This window comes from Lagenorhynchus albirostris, chromosome 12, assembly GCF_949774975.1.
Source record: "Lagenorhynchus albirostris chromosome 12, mLagAlb1.1, whole genome shotgun sequence".
Taxonomy (NCBI): Eukaryota; Metazoa; Chordata; class Mammalia; order Artiodactyla; family Delphinidae; genus Lagenorhynchus; species Lagenorhynchus albirostris.
In genome coordinates this window covers 67,646,600-67,661,758 of record NC_083106.1, presented here as the reverse complement: position 1 = coordinate 67,661,758, position 15,159 = coordinate 67,646,600, and the positions used below count along the sequence as shown (strand labels likewise).

The 15,159-nt window shown below is 41.2% G+C and overlaps 1 long non-coding RNA gene across 1 annotated transcript; it reads left to right on the top strand.

Annotated features, from left to right (window-relative positions):
- Positions 1 to 1,622: 1,622 nt before the first annotated feature.
- LOC132530877 (uncharacterized) lies at positions 1,623 to 12,793 on the top strand. The gene is made up of 3 exons (XR_009543938.1): positions 1,623 to 1,657; positions 2,457 to 2,606; positions 12,627 to 12,793. It is a non-coding gene; the product is annotated as an uncharacterized LOC132530877 (long non-coding RNA).
- The last annotated feature ends 2,366 nt before the right edge of the window (positions 12,794 to 15,159 follow it).

The following is a 15,159-nucleotide window of genomic DNA, read 5'->3' as shown; positions in this document are numbered from 1 at the left end:
TCAGAGGGGCAGGGAATTTGGGGGATTCTGATCCCACTGTAGAGGACGAGGGAGAGAGGGTAAAATTACCCAGGGAACATGTAATGCATGTTCACCCTCTCTCCCTGCTCTCTGCACACCTTGCATTGGCAAAAACTAGTCTTCACAGGGCTCTCTTTTGTCTGTGAATACGTGATCCCTTCAGCGCCCCCTTCACCATGCCCCTGGCAGTGATGATGAAAGAATCCACATGAGCTTTGATGGTCTGGGGAAGTGTCCTGGGGGCCACCACTCTTCTGGTCTACACACTTCCTCACAGTGGGATCAGTTCTTCCACAACCACCCCTTCCTTCCTTCGTATTCCCACCACTGCCACTACTGATGGCCCTCATCCTCACATGCCTGGATTCTTTCCCTAACTTAGCGAGACATTCTGTACACAAATCCTCAGAGGTGCCATGTCATACCATTCATTTAGCACTTAGCACGTTGAGCTCCTTTTTGCAGGTCGTTTCTTTATGTGAATGGCTTGTCTTCCCTTGAGAGTGGAGACTGTTTTCTCTTCTGTGTATCCTACAGGTCCAGCACAACATACAGTGTTTGCTGCCACTGCTGCTTTCATGGGAACATCAAAGGGGTCTTCGGAGGGTTATAAGTAAATCATTCAAAAGCTTTTATTTAACACCTGCTGTTTGCCTTACTCTGCTGTGTCCAGGGGTCTCAAAGATGATTTGCTTGCATCTCTTTGTCCAGAGGTGAATTGGTTGTATCTCATGAGAAGGCAGCATGGTGCATGCCAGAAGAGCTCAAGAATGGAGGGCCTGTCTCCTTTGTCCAGCTGTCCCCAACCTCCTCAGGCTGGTTTAGAACCCTTCCTCTCTGCTCCCCAGGTGGCCTCAGCCTTTATCCACCAGTGTACTTCGCATGCCATCTGTGTGTTAAAAAATCTAACACTTTACCATGAAAAATTTCAAACATACATACGAGTAGAGAGGAGTGTAACAACGATCCCTCCCTGCTTCAGCAGTTATCAACAGTTTCCATTTTGGTTTCATCTCTCCCCACAGTTATTTTTCCTGGCAGAGAAATTTAAGGCAATCTTAGACTTTGTATCATTTCATTCACTAATACTTCAGGATCTATCTTTAAAAGATAAGGACTTCGGGAAAAAAGTCACTGCAAAACTATTTTCATACCTAACAAAATTAACGATAATTCTCTAATGTCATCTAATATCTGCTTCATGTTTATTTTTTCTCCAGTTATCTCAAAAATGTCTTTGGAAAGTTTTCATTTTTAAAGTTCGGTCTGTAGTTGCATTTCATTGATATGTTTCCTAAGTTTCTTTTAAGTTTCCATCACCATCCCCCATCCTGTGTATTTGTTGAAGGAATCAGCTCAATTGTTTTGTTTCCATAATCTAGTTTTGGCTAATTCCACCCTTGTAGTGTTTTACCATGTCCTTCTAAACCCTGCATTCCTGTCAACTGGCAGTTAGATCTGGAGACTTAATCACAGTTGGGTTCTATTTCTCGGACAATATTATGTCATCGTTGCAGAGCTTCAATTATACCACATCGAGATGAACATAACGTCCTGTTGTACTGTATTCCCATGGTCTATTTTCTTGTCTTCTCCTGCAGGACATGGGTCTTGAAGGATGAGCAGGCTTTGGCAGGTAGGTGATGGGGCAGACATCCCAAGGAGCAGGCCTGGGTGAGTTCAGGAGTCTGCTTAACCGTCATGGGCATGGTCATGCTTAAGGACAGAGCAGACACAAGTAAGGCAGTGACATTCACCTTAGCCCTGTTAGTGATGCAGGCAGAGAGAGTAGCTCACGAAATAGTGTGAAGGCTACTTCCCTGTTGTCTTTGGGTTAATTCCACTCCCAATAGGAACTGCCAACGGATTAAAAAAGCCCCCTGAACCTCAGGCGAGTATTGCTGGGAAGCGGCATTAGTAGCACTTGGGGGACTCAAGTGTCTTGTAGACATCAACCCCATTCGTTCACTCATTCATGGCGAGAGAAGAGCAGGGACCTGGCAGAACAACAGCTTTAGACTCATATCTAGCTCTGATTCTGGCTGGCTGAGGAACCTTGGGCAAGTCCTCTAACAGTTTTGAGCCTCAATCTGTAACCTGGTGATAATAACACTGACCTCAGAGACTGGTTGTGAGAAGCATACATTAAGCATCTCCTATAATAACTGGCATAGTTTCGAGATTAAGGTGTGCTGACCTTCTTTCTTCTATTCTGCCAACATTTAGAGGGACTAGTGACTACAGGGCACTGTGCCAGGCATGGGGGTGTGTCCTCTGGAGCCTGCAGCCCAGTAATGGAGTAGGTAAGGTAAGTGGTTAGTCCACAAATAATTACAACACGAGATAGAGGGGGAGGGGGTGAAGGTGCCACGAGAGACGCAGAGCTAAAAGTACAATGGGATAGCTGTGCCTTTGCCACTTGTGTCTATGCGCAGACCCCTCTGGATCACAGCCTGTTCTGCTTCTCCTGTTACAACATGATCAGAGGCTCTAATCTGGATGAAAAAGAACAGAAAGGACTTTTTTGCTTCTCTGAGGACGGAGGTGGTCTACCCACACAACCTGACGACATCTCTGACCTAGTGGTGAGGACACACCTGACTCTTCCATCTTTGCCAGAAAGTCAAAGCTGCTTGGGGCCAGTCGGGTGCAGGGGCCGTAGAACCCAGCTCTTGGGATCAGCGCCCTTCATCTGATTCGTTTTTTTTTTTTTTAACATCTTTATTGAAGTATAATTGCTTTACAATGGTGTGTTAGTTTCTGCTTTGTAACAAAGTGAATCAGTTATACATATACATATATCCCCATATCTCTTCCCTCTTGAGTCTCCCTCCCACCCTCCCTATCCCACCCCTCTAGGTGGTCACAAAGCACCGAGCTGATCTCCCTGTGCTATGCAGCTGCTTCCCACTAGCTATCTATTTTACGTTTGGTAGTGTGTATATGTCCATGCCACTCTCTCACTTCGTCCCAGCTTCCCCTTCCCCATCCCCATGTCCTCAAGTCCATTCTCTATGTCTGCGTCTTTATTCCTGTCCTCCCCCTAGAATCTTCAGAACCATTTTTTTTTTAGATTCCATATATATGTGTTAACATACGGTATTTATTTTTCTCTTTCTGACTTACTTCACTCTGTATGACAGTCTCTAGGTCCATCCATCTCACTACAAATAACTCAATTTTGTTTCTTTTTATGGCTGAGTAATATTCTATTGTATATATGTACCACATCTTCTTTATCTATTCATCTGTCGATGGACACTTAGGTTGCTTCCGTGTCCTGGCTACTGTAAATAGTGCTGCAATGAACATTGTGGTACATGACTCTTTCTGAATTATGGTTTTCTCAGGGTATATGCCCAGTAGTGGGATTGCTGGGTTGTATGGTAGTTCTATTTGTAGTTTTTTAAGGAACCTCTATACTGTTCTCCATGGTGGCTGTACCAATATACATTCCCACCAACAGTGCAAGAGGGTTCCCCTTTCTCCACACCCTCTCCAAGCATTTATTGTTTGTAGATTTTTTGATGATGGCCATTCTGACTGGTGTGAGGTGATACCTCATTGTAGTTCTGATTTGCATTTCTCTAATGATTAGTGATGTTGAGCATCCTTTCATGTGTGGGGACCTAATGAAACTTAAAAGCTTTTGCACAGCAAAGGAAACCATAAACAAGGCGAAAAGACAACCCTCAGAATGGGAGAAAATATTTGCAAACGAAGCAACTGACAAAGGATTAATCTCCAAAATACACAAGCAGCTCATGCAGCTCAATATCAAAAAAACAAACAACCCAATCCAAAAATGGGCAGAAGACCTAAATAGACATTTCTCCAGAGAAGATATACAGATTGCCAGCAAACACATCTGATTCATTTTGTCTGTGATGCCTCAAAGCTCAGCTGGGTGATCCCATCCGATGGAAAGTATACGCCGTAGCTGGAGCCTGAGGATAATTGGGAAGAACCCCCCGCTGTCACACGCTGGGAACCCTCCGCTGTCACACGCTTGGCATGGGGCAGGAGAGGGGCACGTTCTGCCCTGCAGGGCCCGGAGGCTCTGAAAGCAACACTTTCCCTATGGGAAGCACAGACTCTGAAGGGATTTATCTCCAGGCAGTGCTACAGCCTCCTCTTCGGGCACCAAGGAGACTGTTGTTCCGTCAGGATTTCTGGCATCAGCAGAGGTGAAAGGGCTCAGGGCCAGGCAGCTTCCCTGTGAAAGGCGGACCTCTCCCAGCCCCTCTGAGCCACTGAGCTCCCGGGGCTGGTGCTGCACTGGTGAAGGGTGGGCGGCCAAGGACAGATTTCTTTTCCGTGAAACTTTCACCCAAGGATCCATCTCCACCGCCTGCATTGTGCTCACACTTCGTGCATCTGACAGCCTGCGGGTTTGGGCTAGATTTGCAGCTTTATTAGGCATTGCAGAAGCTGAGCAGAATTTCTTTTCTTTTTTTTGAAACTCCAGTTCCTGTAGCTAGTCTCACATTTCTCAAGCTTTGCTTTTCTATATGAAACCCTTTTGTTAAAACTGTGTGATATAGTTACTGAAAAGATTAGAGAGGAAAAAAAAAGTACAACATAAAGAAGGGAACGCCTAGGTAACCATCACCTGAATCAAGAAGTAGACAATTCCCAGCTCCCAGAAACACAGCCCCCCTGCTCAGCCACACTCCTCCCTCTTCCCTGTTTTCTCTTTTTTAACAGCCAGCAGGAGCTGGGATTATTTTTTTTTTTTCTACACGGCTTGTGGGATCTTAGTTTCCCGACTAGAGATGGAACTTGGGCCCTCGGCAGTGAAGGTTCAGAGTCCTAACCACTGGACCACCAGGGAATCCCCATTCCTCCCTGGTTTTAATACCAATTGTTTCCCTGCTTCTCTTTATGCTTTTGCCACCTAACTATTCATCTAGAAAACTATAATTGAGTCTTGCATGCTTTACAATTTATACAAATGGGATTATACAGCATTATTATTTTCCTGCTGGTTTCTTTCACCCAATATTATGTCTGTGAGAGGTGTCCATGTGATTCCCTGGAGCTGTGGTTTGGCCGTTTTCCTGGCTGTATAGTATTCCGTTGTTAGGACACAAAACAATGTAATCATTCTGTTGTTGCTGGCTGTTTGAGCTCTTTCTAGTTTAGGCTCATATCAGCAATGCTGCTGAGAGCAATCTTGTATAGGTCTCCTGGTGCATGAGCTGCTCTTAAAAGGAAAGCTGTGCTCTTATTTTGTGTGGCTGGGGACTGGAGGCTTTGGCCATGCTGCCATGCAGGGAGCTGGCTGTGGATTCAGGCTGGTGTTCCAACCCCCCATGTGCTCAGCACTGTGTGGGTACATGGGGCTGGAGGTCACTCTTATTAGAATTCTCCCCAGAAACCAAGGGGAAAAGAAGTAAGAACTTTCTGGGCAGGAGAAAGGGTACAACTTGAAAGGGTACTGAACTGGAGATCAAAGACCCCTTCGTGCTGTTGGCTTTTTTTTTTTTAACATCTTTATTGGAGTATAATTGCTTTACACTTTTGTGTTAGCTTGTGCTGTATAACAAAGTGCATCAGCTGTATGTATACATATATCCCATATCCCCTCCCTCTTGCATCTCCCTCCAACCCTCCCTATCCCACCCCTCTAGGTGGTCACAAAGCACCGAGATGATCTTCCTGTGCTACCAAACGTGATGTTGGCTTTTGATGTGAGCGTCACCGCACACCCTGCAGTAATGAATTCACTTATCTTCAGAGCTTGCTGCATTCCCTACCTACCGCCTCCTAATCAGCAAGCCTGCACTCAAGGCCAACAGCATCATCATTAACAAGTTTTGGGACTTGGAGCCAGGGTGCCCTTGGCTGCCTTGGGCACTCAGCCCGGCTGGTACTGCTCTGGGGAAGAACTCTGAAGCCCACTTGCAGAGGCTGTAAAATCAGAGAAAATTGGAACGGGAAGTCCTTCGAGATCATCCTAGGCGGTCTGTGCGGCTGTTTACAGGCTTGTGAGGGAAAGTGGAGTTTTCATGGAAAAGAAGTCATGTTTGTTTTCATTCCATGGAGTTGCTAGGTCGGCATGTTCAAGAAAATATCCTCCTTCCTCTCCTCTTTCCACGCCCTTTTGTCTTTTTCAGCCTCATGCCTCCTGTTTCAGAAATTAATTTGTCTATTCTTCTAGCGTTGAGGAATAGATACACATCTCCCTCGAATGAGCCTTTGACAGGGGTGCTAATCAATACAGCCTTAAAGATCACAAGTGGAGGATAGAGGACTAAGAGGTAGGAAAAGTAAACATGGGGGAAAATAGTTGTCAGGACAGGTTCAGCTATTCTGGGATGAAAGAGGCGAGAAGAGTGACATCATATGGGAGGGGCCGTGAGGGAAACTTCTGGGGGAGCCGGAATGTTTTCAATCTTGATCTTGGTGGTGGTTACCTGGGTGAATGCTTATGTAAAAATTCATCCATCTGCTACAGTAGAAATGAACACAACATTGTAAATCAACTATACTTCAATAAAATAAAAAAATCATCCAACTCTACACTTAGATTTGTGTACTTTACTGAATGTAAGTTGTACATTGAAAAAAAGAAAAGGCTGTCAGGAAATTTCCACTTGGCCTGATTATCTGCACTTACTTCCTTTATGCTTCCAGGTGTCATACATATCACATAATCATGTGAAATAAACCCCACAATACAATGCTATAATTTTTACCTTAAACAGTAAGATGTATTTTAAGGAAAAGAGCAGAAAGGTTGTTTTTTATATTTACCCACATATTTATCTTTTTTTTTTTTTTTTTTTTTTTCGGTACGCGGGCCTCTCATTGTTGTGACCTCTCCCGTTGCGGAGCACAGGCTCCGGACGCGCAGGCTCAGCAGCCATAGCTCACGGGCCCAGCTGCTCCGCGGCATGTGGGGTCTTCCCGGACCGGGGCACGAACCCGTGTCCCCTGCATTGGAAGGCAGACTCTCAACCACTGCGCCACCAGGGAAGCCCTTAAGTATTTCTTGTAAGTGCTGACAACAAACATTCTTAGTTTTCATTTATATAAAAATACCTTTACTTTTCCTTCAGTTTGAAACGGGATTTTCACTCGATAAAGAATCCTAGTCCTACTTTCCTCCCTCCCACCCTCCCTTCCTTCCTTCCTGCCTTCCCTCCTTCCTTCCCTCCCCCTCCCTCTCTCCCTCCTTCCTTTCTTTCCTTGTCTCTCTCCCTCCCTCCCTCCCCTCTTTCCTTCTTTCCCTCTTCAGTTTAAAGATATTGTTCCATTTTTTTTCTTTTTCCCCCAATGAGAAATCAGCTACGGTCTGTATCATTATTTCCCTATATATAATTTTGTGTTGTTTTTCTCTGATACTTTCAAGATTTTCTTTTTATCTTTGGGTTCTAGCATTTTGACTAAGATGTACATAGGTATAGTTTTTATTTATTCTGCTTGGGGTTCACTGAGATTCTTGAATCTGTAAATGTATATTCTTTACCGAATTTGGAAATTTTTTGCATCATTTTTTCAAAAGTTTTTTTTTGTCCCCTTCTCTGTATTTTCTCTCATCTGTGACTATAATTACATGTTATATTATTATGTACTATTATTTCCTATTTTCTCACAAGTCTCTGAAGCTTTCTTTATGTGTTTCAAATTTTTTCTCTCTGTTCTTCAATCGGATAATTCTCTTGACCTAACTTCACATTGACTGACTCTTTTGTTATTTCCAATCCACTGTTATGCCCATCCAATGAATTTTTTATTTCAGGTATTATATATTTTTCATTCCAGTATTTCCATTTGATTCTTTTATAATTTCCGTTTCTCTCTGGTGATTTTCGGTGTGTTCATTCATTATGAGTATATTTCCTTCATATATTTGAGCATAATTGTAATGGCTCTTTTAAAACCCTATTTGTTATTTCTAAATTTAAATCATCTTAGAGTTGGTCTCCCTTGACTGTCATTTCTCTTGTATATGAGTCATATTTTCTTGTCTCTCCTTATGTCTAGTAATTTTAGATTATATCATGCATATTGTGAATAGTATATTGTAGAGACCCTGGATTCTCTTAGGTTACTCTGAAGAGTATTGCTTTGTTTTAGCAGGCAATTAACCTGGCCTATCTCAAATTCTAAATTCCCCTGTGTTATGTAGCAATTGAAATTTGTTTAGTTCTTTTAGCCTTAGCTGGGCTTCTTGGTATTGGCACAACATATGCTTAGTTTAGGGTTGGCCAAAGATTTGGCCAGAGTTTATATGTAGAATTTGGGGCTTCCCGTCTGTGGCTCTCTTCTTTCCAGTATTTTCCCCTCCACTTTCCAGCTGCTATTGCCCTGAATGTTGTCTTCTGATTACTGAGCCAGTGAGGTTTCTACTCAAGTTTTAGTCACTTTCTAGTGGCATGAATTGTGGACTGCCCTCAGGCAAAAGGACATAAAAAATGGGCAATTATCCAAGTGCCAAGCGTTCCCTCTAAATGTTGGCCACCAGTTTTTTGCTTGCTTTTGGCTGCTCTCAAATGGCTTCAGAGATTGTTTTTTGTGTATTTTGTCCAGAGTTTATAATTGTCACTTTGAGAGGATTGGTCTAATATGAGCTACTCAGCCATTACTAGAAATGGAATCTTGTTGTCTGTTCTTGCCTAATGATCTTATGGCTTGATTTCTTATTTGTTTTATTAAATTAATATGGTAAACCTGCTGATAAAAAATATCTTCTTTGGCATCAGAAATGATTCCAGTGTTAAAAAAGATAGTTAATAGCAATAATAAAAGTACAGTAACTTTTAAATCATAACAATAAATATGCTCTAGTACAAAGATCTAAGGATAATGTTTTCTTTGGAAAATTGGATAGTTTCCACAAACAAGGAGCTTTAGAATAATGGAAAAATTTCAAGAATCTTTTTCGAGTGATTTTTTTCTCTTTCCATGGAAAAATGAAAAACTCTTTATTTTGCTCACTTCTAAACTTCATCCTTCAGAATTCTCCTTATATTAATTTATACAAAATATGGGTGCTGAAATAGATTTTAATTTTTGTGGAAAATAATGGTAAACGAGTAGAGTTGGGTCTAAAAAAGTAGAGAAATTTCATTACTTTAGATTACTTTAGGGCATGATCTTGGAAAGATTCTCCTTGTCTTTATTTCTGGGGCAAAAATAAATGTGCATTAAAAAAAATCTCATTCTAGCTTTCTGCATACTATTTAATATCATTCTGCAAAAATTCTAATGCTTTGATCTATAATTTCATTTGACTGGTGAGTACTCAGGTCCACATGGAACATTAGCGTTAATACTATTTCTGTGACACAGATAAAGAAAATGCTGAAATCCTTAATGGCTCTGTTCAGCAATGAATCCTGAAGTGCTAAGGCTCCCAGTCTTCTCCTGTATTTTATGAGATATGAAATGAACAGAGCCCTGGTATTTTCCATGGTTAAACTTGCCCAGGAGACAAGGATTTGTGGGCAATTGTACCCCTTGCTTTTAGTTCCTGATTAGCCTCTCCTCCAACACATTCTCTATTAATATGAGACATTTATTGTATTGTATACAAGCTTGAATATTAACTCCCCCCAATTTTTGGAATGATAACCATTTTTAAAAATAAAATAACATATTACTATATATGATAAAGTTTATTAAGAAATAAAATAGGGCTTCCCTGGTGGTGCAGTGGTTGAGAGTCCGTCTGCCGATGCAAGGAACACGGGTTCGTGCCCCGGTCCGGGAAGATCCCACATGCCGCGGAGCGGCTGCGCCCGTGAGCCATGGCCGCTGGGCCTGCGCGTCCGGAGCCTGTGCTCCGCAACGGGAGAGGCCACAACACTGAGAGGCCCGCGTACCGCAAAAAAAAAAAAAAAAAAAAAAAGGAAATAAAATATATGTAAATAATATTTTTGAGAAATCAAATACATGTTATTTAATTTTCTTTTTTTTCCCGGCCATACCACGTGGCTTGTGGGATCTTAGTTCCCCGACCAGGGATTGAACCTGGGCCACAGCAGTGAAAATGCCAAGTCCTAACCACTGGACTGCAAGGGAACTCCCACCACTATTTTCTTATACAATGAAACAGCAAAGTATTGTCTTGAAGCATGTGCTAGGTGGCCTGAGATAACAAATATCTTTTACAAGAGGCAATACATTTACATAAGTAAGGAAGCAAGGGGATAGACATGGTATTATGTGACCACTAAAAAATTTTATACGGAGATATGGGAACATATGTATATGTATAGCTGATTCACTTTGTTATAAAGCAGAAACTAACACACCATTGTAAAGCAATTATACTCCAATAAAGATGTAAAAAAAAAAATTTTATACAGGTGCTACTGTCACTATGTCCTGCCAAACCACCAACCCAGGAGAAACTGGAAGAAGTGTACTGTAAATTATGAAAAGCATCTAACAAAAACATGAGTCTTTTAGCTTTAGAAAAGCTAAAAAAACATATAAATAAACATTTTGTTATTTGATCCAAACATGAAATCTTCATAACTTATCAGTGTGTGCTTTGTTATGCTGCTGATTAAAACTTTTATAAAAATGTTGTTCTGGTTTATGTCATCCTGGATTAATGTTTTGTTGCCTTCCCTCATTAAAATTAAACTGAAGGTGCTGGATTTTAGTTGTTTGTTTTTGGCGATTTTAGAGTAAAGAGGAATCTAAAGGTTTCCTTATGAATCTCATGGGAAAGTGCTTTAGTGTAAAAGATAACTGGAGAAAAGGATATTCTCCGAATCAAGTAATTATACTTGCCAAGTAACTGAGTTATTTCCTGGCTCTATATTATGGCATATTGGGTCCCAGACTCTGGGTCAGTAGTTTGGCAGGAGAGTAGGAGTAAGACCTGGAGGAAATTTATTCATGGCTACGTAGGATGATGTCTTATTCTCTTCGTTTCTTTCCTGTGCAAATGTACTGTCTCATAAAAAACGTCTGTTGTCTTTGGCCACTCAGCAGGTGCTCCAAGGAAATATTTTCCTGTTTCATTTTATAAAAATATACTGGCATTGGGTAAAGAAAATTACTTAGGAAATTTGTGTCTTCAACAAAAGTTATTAAATGAGGTTGAAGAAAGCTTAGGGGAAGCCAGAGAGCAGTGATCTGGCTCCCATTTCCTTAACTACTTATTTTATATGGGTGGTGATGGCCCCATAAGCAAGTGGTTAACCCCCCACTTCCTCATTTCCTCATTTTCTGTCGATTTGGAACAGATGAAGATGACTTTTACTGACTTATTTCTTAAAATTAATTTTTATTGGTATATAGTTAGTTTACAATGTTGTGTTAGTTTCTGCTGTATAGCAAAGTGAATCAGTTATACATATACACGTATACACTCTTTTTTAGATTCTATTCCCATATAGGACATTACAGAGTATTGAGTAGCATTCCCTGTGCTGTACAGTAGGTCCTTATTAGCCATCTATTTCATATATCGTAGTGTGTACATGTCAAATCCCAATCTCCCAATTTATCCCTCCCCCGCTTCCCCCTTGGTAACCATAAATTTGTTTTCTACATCTGTGACTCTATTTCTGTTTTGTAAATAGGTTCATTTGTAGAAGGTGAAGTTTAGATAGAATGGAATTGGATTTGCAAGTAACCAACCAGAAAGCACTAACCTGCACCTTTTTCTATTAACCAAAAGAGAAACTTCTGTAAGGCTCCAAGAGACAAATCATTTGAATCAAGGTATAAAATAAAAGTCTGGGAGTAGAACCAGTAGTATGCTAGCCAGATTCAAATATATTTTAATTTTCCCAGCCCATGTGAAAGCATTTCCCAGAATATCTCAGTGAGACCCATCACTTTCTAAGCCAGCTGTGTGGATGGAAGGTAACCTCATTTCCTCCAGAATGACTGTGTGCCCAATAGCCATCTTCGTGATGTAGCTATTTGGCATTTTTTTCTGTGGTGTAGAGACATCTAGGAAACAAGATGTAAGTCCTCACTTTTAGGACTAATTCTCCAAGTATAAAGAAAGATTCATCTTTAATAGCTGTGGGCATAGCTATGCCACATAACAAAAAGTAATAAAAAACAGCTAATATACTGAATACTCACAATTCGTTGTGTATTAGGTCAAGCACTTTACTATCTCATTCAGTCTCCATACCTCAAGAGTAACTATCGTTATTATGCCTATTTAAAAATGGGGACACTGAGGTTTGAAGAATTTGCCTGATATCAGACAGCTAATATGTAGAGTACTCAGGTTTTAATTCTAGGGCTGCTCTTCTGCAAAGCTCTTTTCAGTAACTGTCATTTCCTACTATTTATTTATCAATGAAATTTATCAAATTCAATTGACTTGTGGATTCATCAAATTAGTCAGGATAATATGATTCCTGTAGGGAGTCCTATTGGATGAGTCGGTTTATATGGAGATAGAAAAAAGTCACTCCTATGAGCCAAATCGCTTTGTTTAATTTAGATGTTCACTTACATGCAGATGGTAGGTAATCTGTAGTGCAGTAGTTCAAGGTATGGTCTGGAGACCCCTGGAGGTCCTTGAGACATTTTCAGGGGTATGTGTGATCAAACTTGTTTTTATAATAAGACTAAGACTTTGTTTGTTTCTTTTGTTTTTTTTTTCATTCTCTCAGGAGTGTACAGTGGATTTTTCCAGAGGGCATGTGATGTGTGATATCACAATAGATTGAAAGCAGGAGATGTGAGAATGTATTTGCAGTCCATAAAGCTAGACATTAAAGGAGATTTATAAAAAGATAAAAACAATGCCGCTCTTCTCACCAAAAAATTTTTTGTTTTGGAAAATGTAATTATCTTGCATATATATATATTTATATTAACATTTAATGGGCTTATTTTTATTTTAAAATAAATATTTAAAAAATTTCCAGTTTTAATGTTTATATGGTAAATATCAATAGATATAACCCACATAAAGGAAAGCTTATTGGGGTCATCAATAACTTTTGAGATTGTAAAGGGGCCTTGAGATCACAAGGTTTGAGAACCACTGCTCTCATGTAATGTACAATTTAAATGGAAAGGGATGTTGGGTTTACATATTCTTCCTTTTCTTTCTATTCCTTTCTAGCACAGTAACTTGTAAGGTACTTAATCTTGAAAGAAATTTCTCAGTGCTAGGTGGCTGTGGAGTCGCATTTTCCTGGTACTGCAGATACCTTTCTGATGATCTCCCAGCTCAACATGCTTCTCCTAGTGACGGGACCCTGGCAGCCATATTTGTGTTATGGATACCAAGCCCTGTTGCAGTTGATTAGAACAAGGTAAACCTAAACTTAGCCAATTAGAGTCTCACTCCCAGAAATTTGGTGCTGGGATTCAGAGACAGCAGTAAATTTTTCTTTATGGCCTGAACTGAGTTGGTGAAAACTCAAGCAGAGGCAAATCACCCAGAGAAAGACCATCTGAAGAGAGAGAAGAGACAGGTGTACTAAGAGAAATAAGGAGAAGTGGAGAAGTCCCCAATGGCTTCCTGGGTCTTTGCTCTAGACCCTTCTGAAGCATGGCTGCCCATGTGCCCCTGGGTTTTATGAACTACCCCTGTAAGGTGAGAATAAAATTTCCCTTTCAATTAAGCTAGCTCAAGTTGATTTCTGTTATTGTTAACCAAGCAGATCTTAGGCACTCAATTTCTGTAAAGCTGAAATTCTTGTGAAGGCATTACTCTTGTTTAAAGGTGCAATGGAAAACATCTCAGAAAAACATTGAAAATAATTTGTTGTAAGAGAAAGAATAGGAACATTAATTAGGAAATATATCAAGTTGTCCCTATTTAAAACTTTAGCAATGTTTATAGGTGTCACCCTCTTCAGAAGGGCAAGTAAAATGTGGTGGACAGGTAATCTGCCAGTGAAATCAAGGAGCATCTGTCTTTTGCTGGCTAATCTAGTTACCTAGTCCCTGCTGTGCTGAATTGGAGTGTGGGTGTGTGAGTGCACATCAGATACATCTTCTGGCCTGTTACCGAGTCCTAGCCTGTACTGCTTGCTGCACGACAGGCCAATCAATTAAGAGATGAAGCGTTGGGGCAAGGAATAGCAACTTTATTCCAGAAGCCAGAAGACCGAGAAGATGATGGACTAATGTCCCGAAGAGCCACCTTCCCCATTAGAATTCAGGCTTCTTTTACACTAAAGGGGTGGGGGTAAAGTCCTGGTTCCAGCCAGACTCTGGAGGGGACATGTTCATTTTTTCCTTCTTGCAGCCATTCACTAGTGGGTTCTGGTCAGGATGTTTCCTGTGAGCTGAACAAAGGTATTTTAGCTTAACGCTCATTACCTGGGAGGCAGGGTTCCCAGAGATGGGCCATTATGTATAATTTAAACATACAGGAAACGTCCCTTTAGTGATTAACTTGTAATAGAATACAAAGGTTCTTCCTTATTATATATCACTTCATTAAAAAAAAAACTTATTTATTTATTTTTGGCTGTGTTGGGTCTTCATTGCTGCGTGCACCAGGGCTCGAACCCGTGTCCCCTGCATTGGCAGGTGGATTCTTAACCACTGCACCACCAGGGAAGTCCCCCACTTCATTTTAATATTACCGTTTTAGTTCTTACTAAACTCTGTAGGCCACTTCTGTCATGTTTACCAGTGTATCCCCACGGACTTGGAACAGTGCCTGGCACAGTGTGGGCACAGTTAATGTTTGTTGAGCAAATAAATAAACGATCATTTTGAATAGTCATGAGGAGGTTCACTAGACCAAATATTATGTGAGGTTTTTTTTTTTTTTGGCCATACCACATGGCTTGTGGAATCTTATTTCCCCGACCAGGGATTGAACATGGGCCCTCAGCAGTGAAAGGGCAGAGTCCTAACCAATGTACTGCCAGGGAATTCCTGAGTTAAAATCTTATTAAGACTTTATTTTGATTTTTTTTGCGTTACACGGGCCTCTCACTGCTGTGGCCTCTCCCGTTGCAGAGCACAGGCTCCGGATGCGCAGGCTCAGTGGCCATGGCTCATGGGCCCAGCCTCTCTGCGGCATGTGGGATCTTCCCGGACCGGGGTACGCACCCGTGTCCCCTGCATCGGCAGGCGGACTCTCAACCACTGCGCCACCAGGGGAGGCCTGGGCTTTATCTTTTGAACATTAGGACACCCTAGAAGAGGACTGTAATTTCTTCCACTCCATGAGTT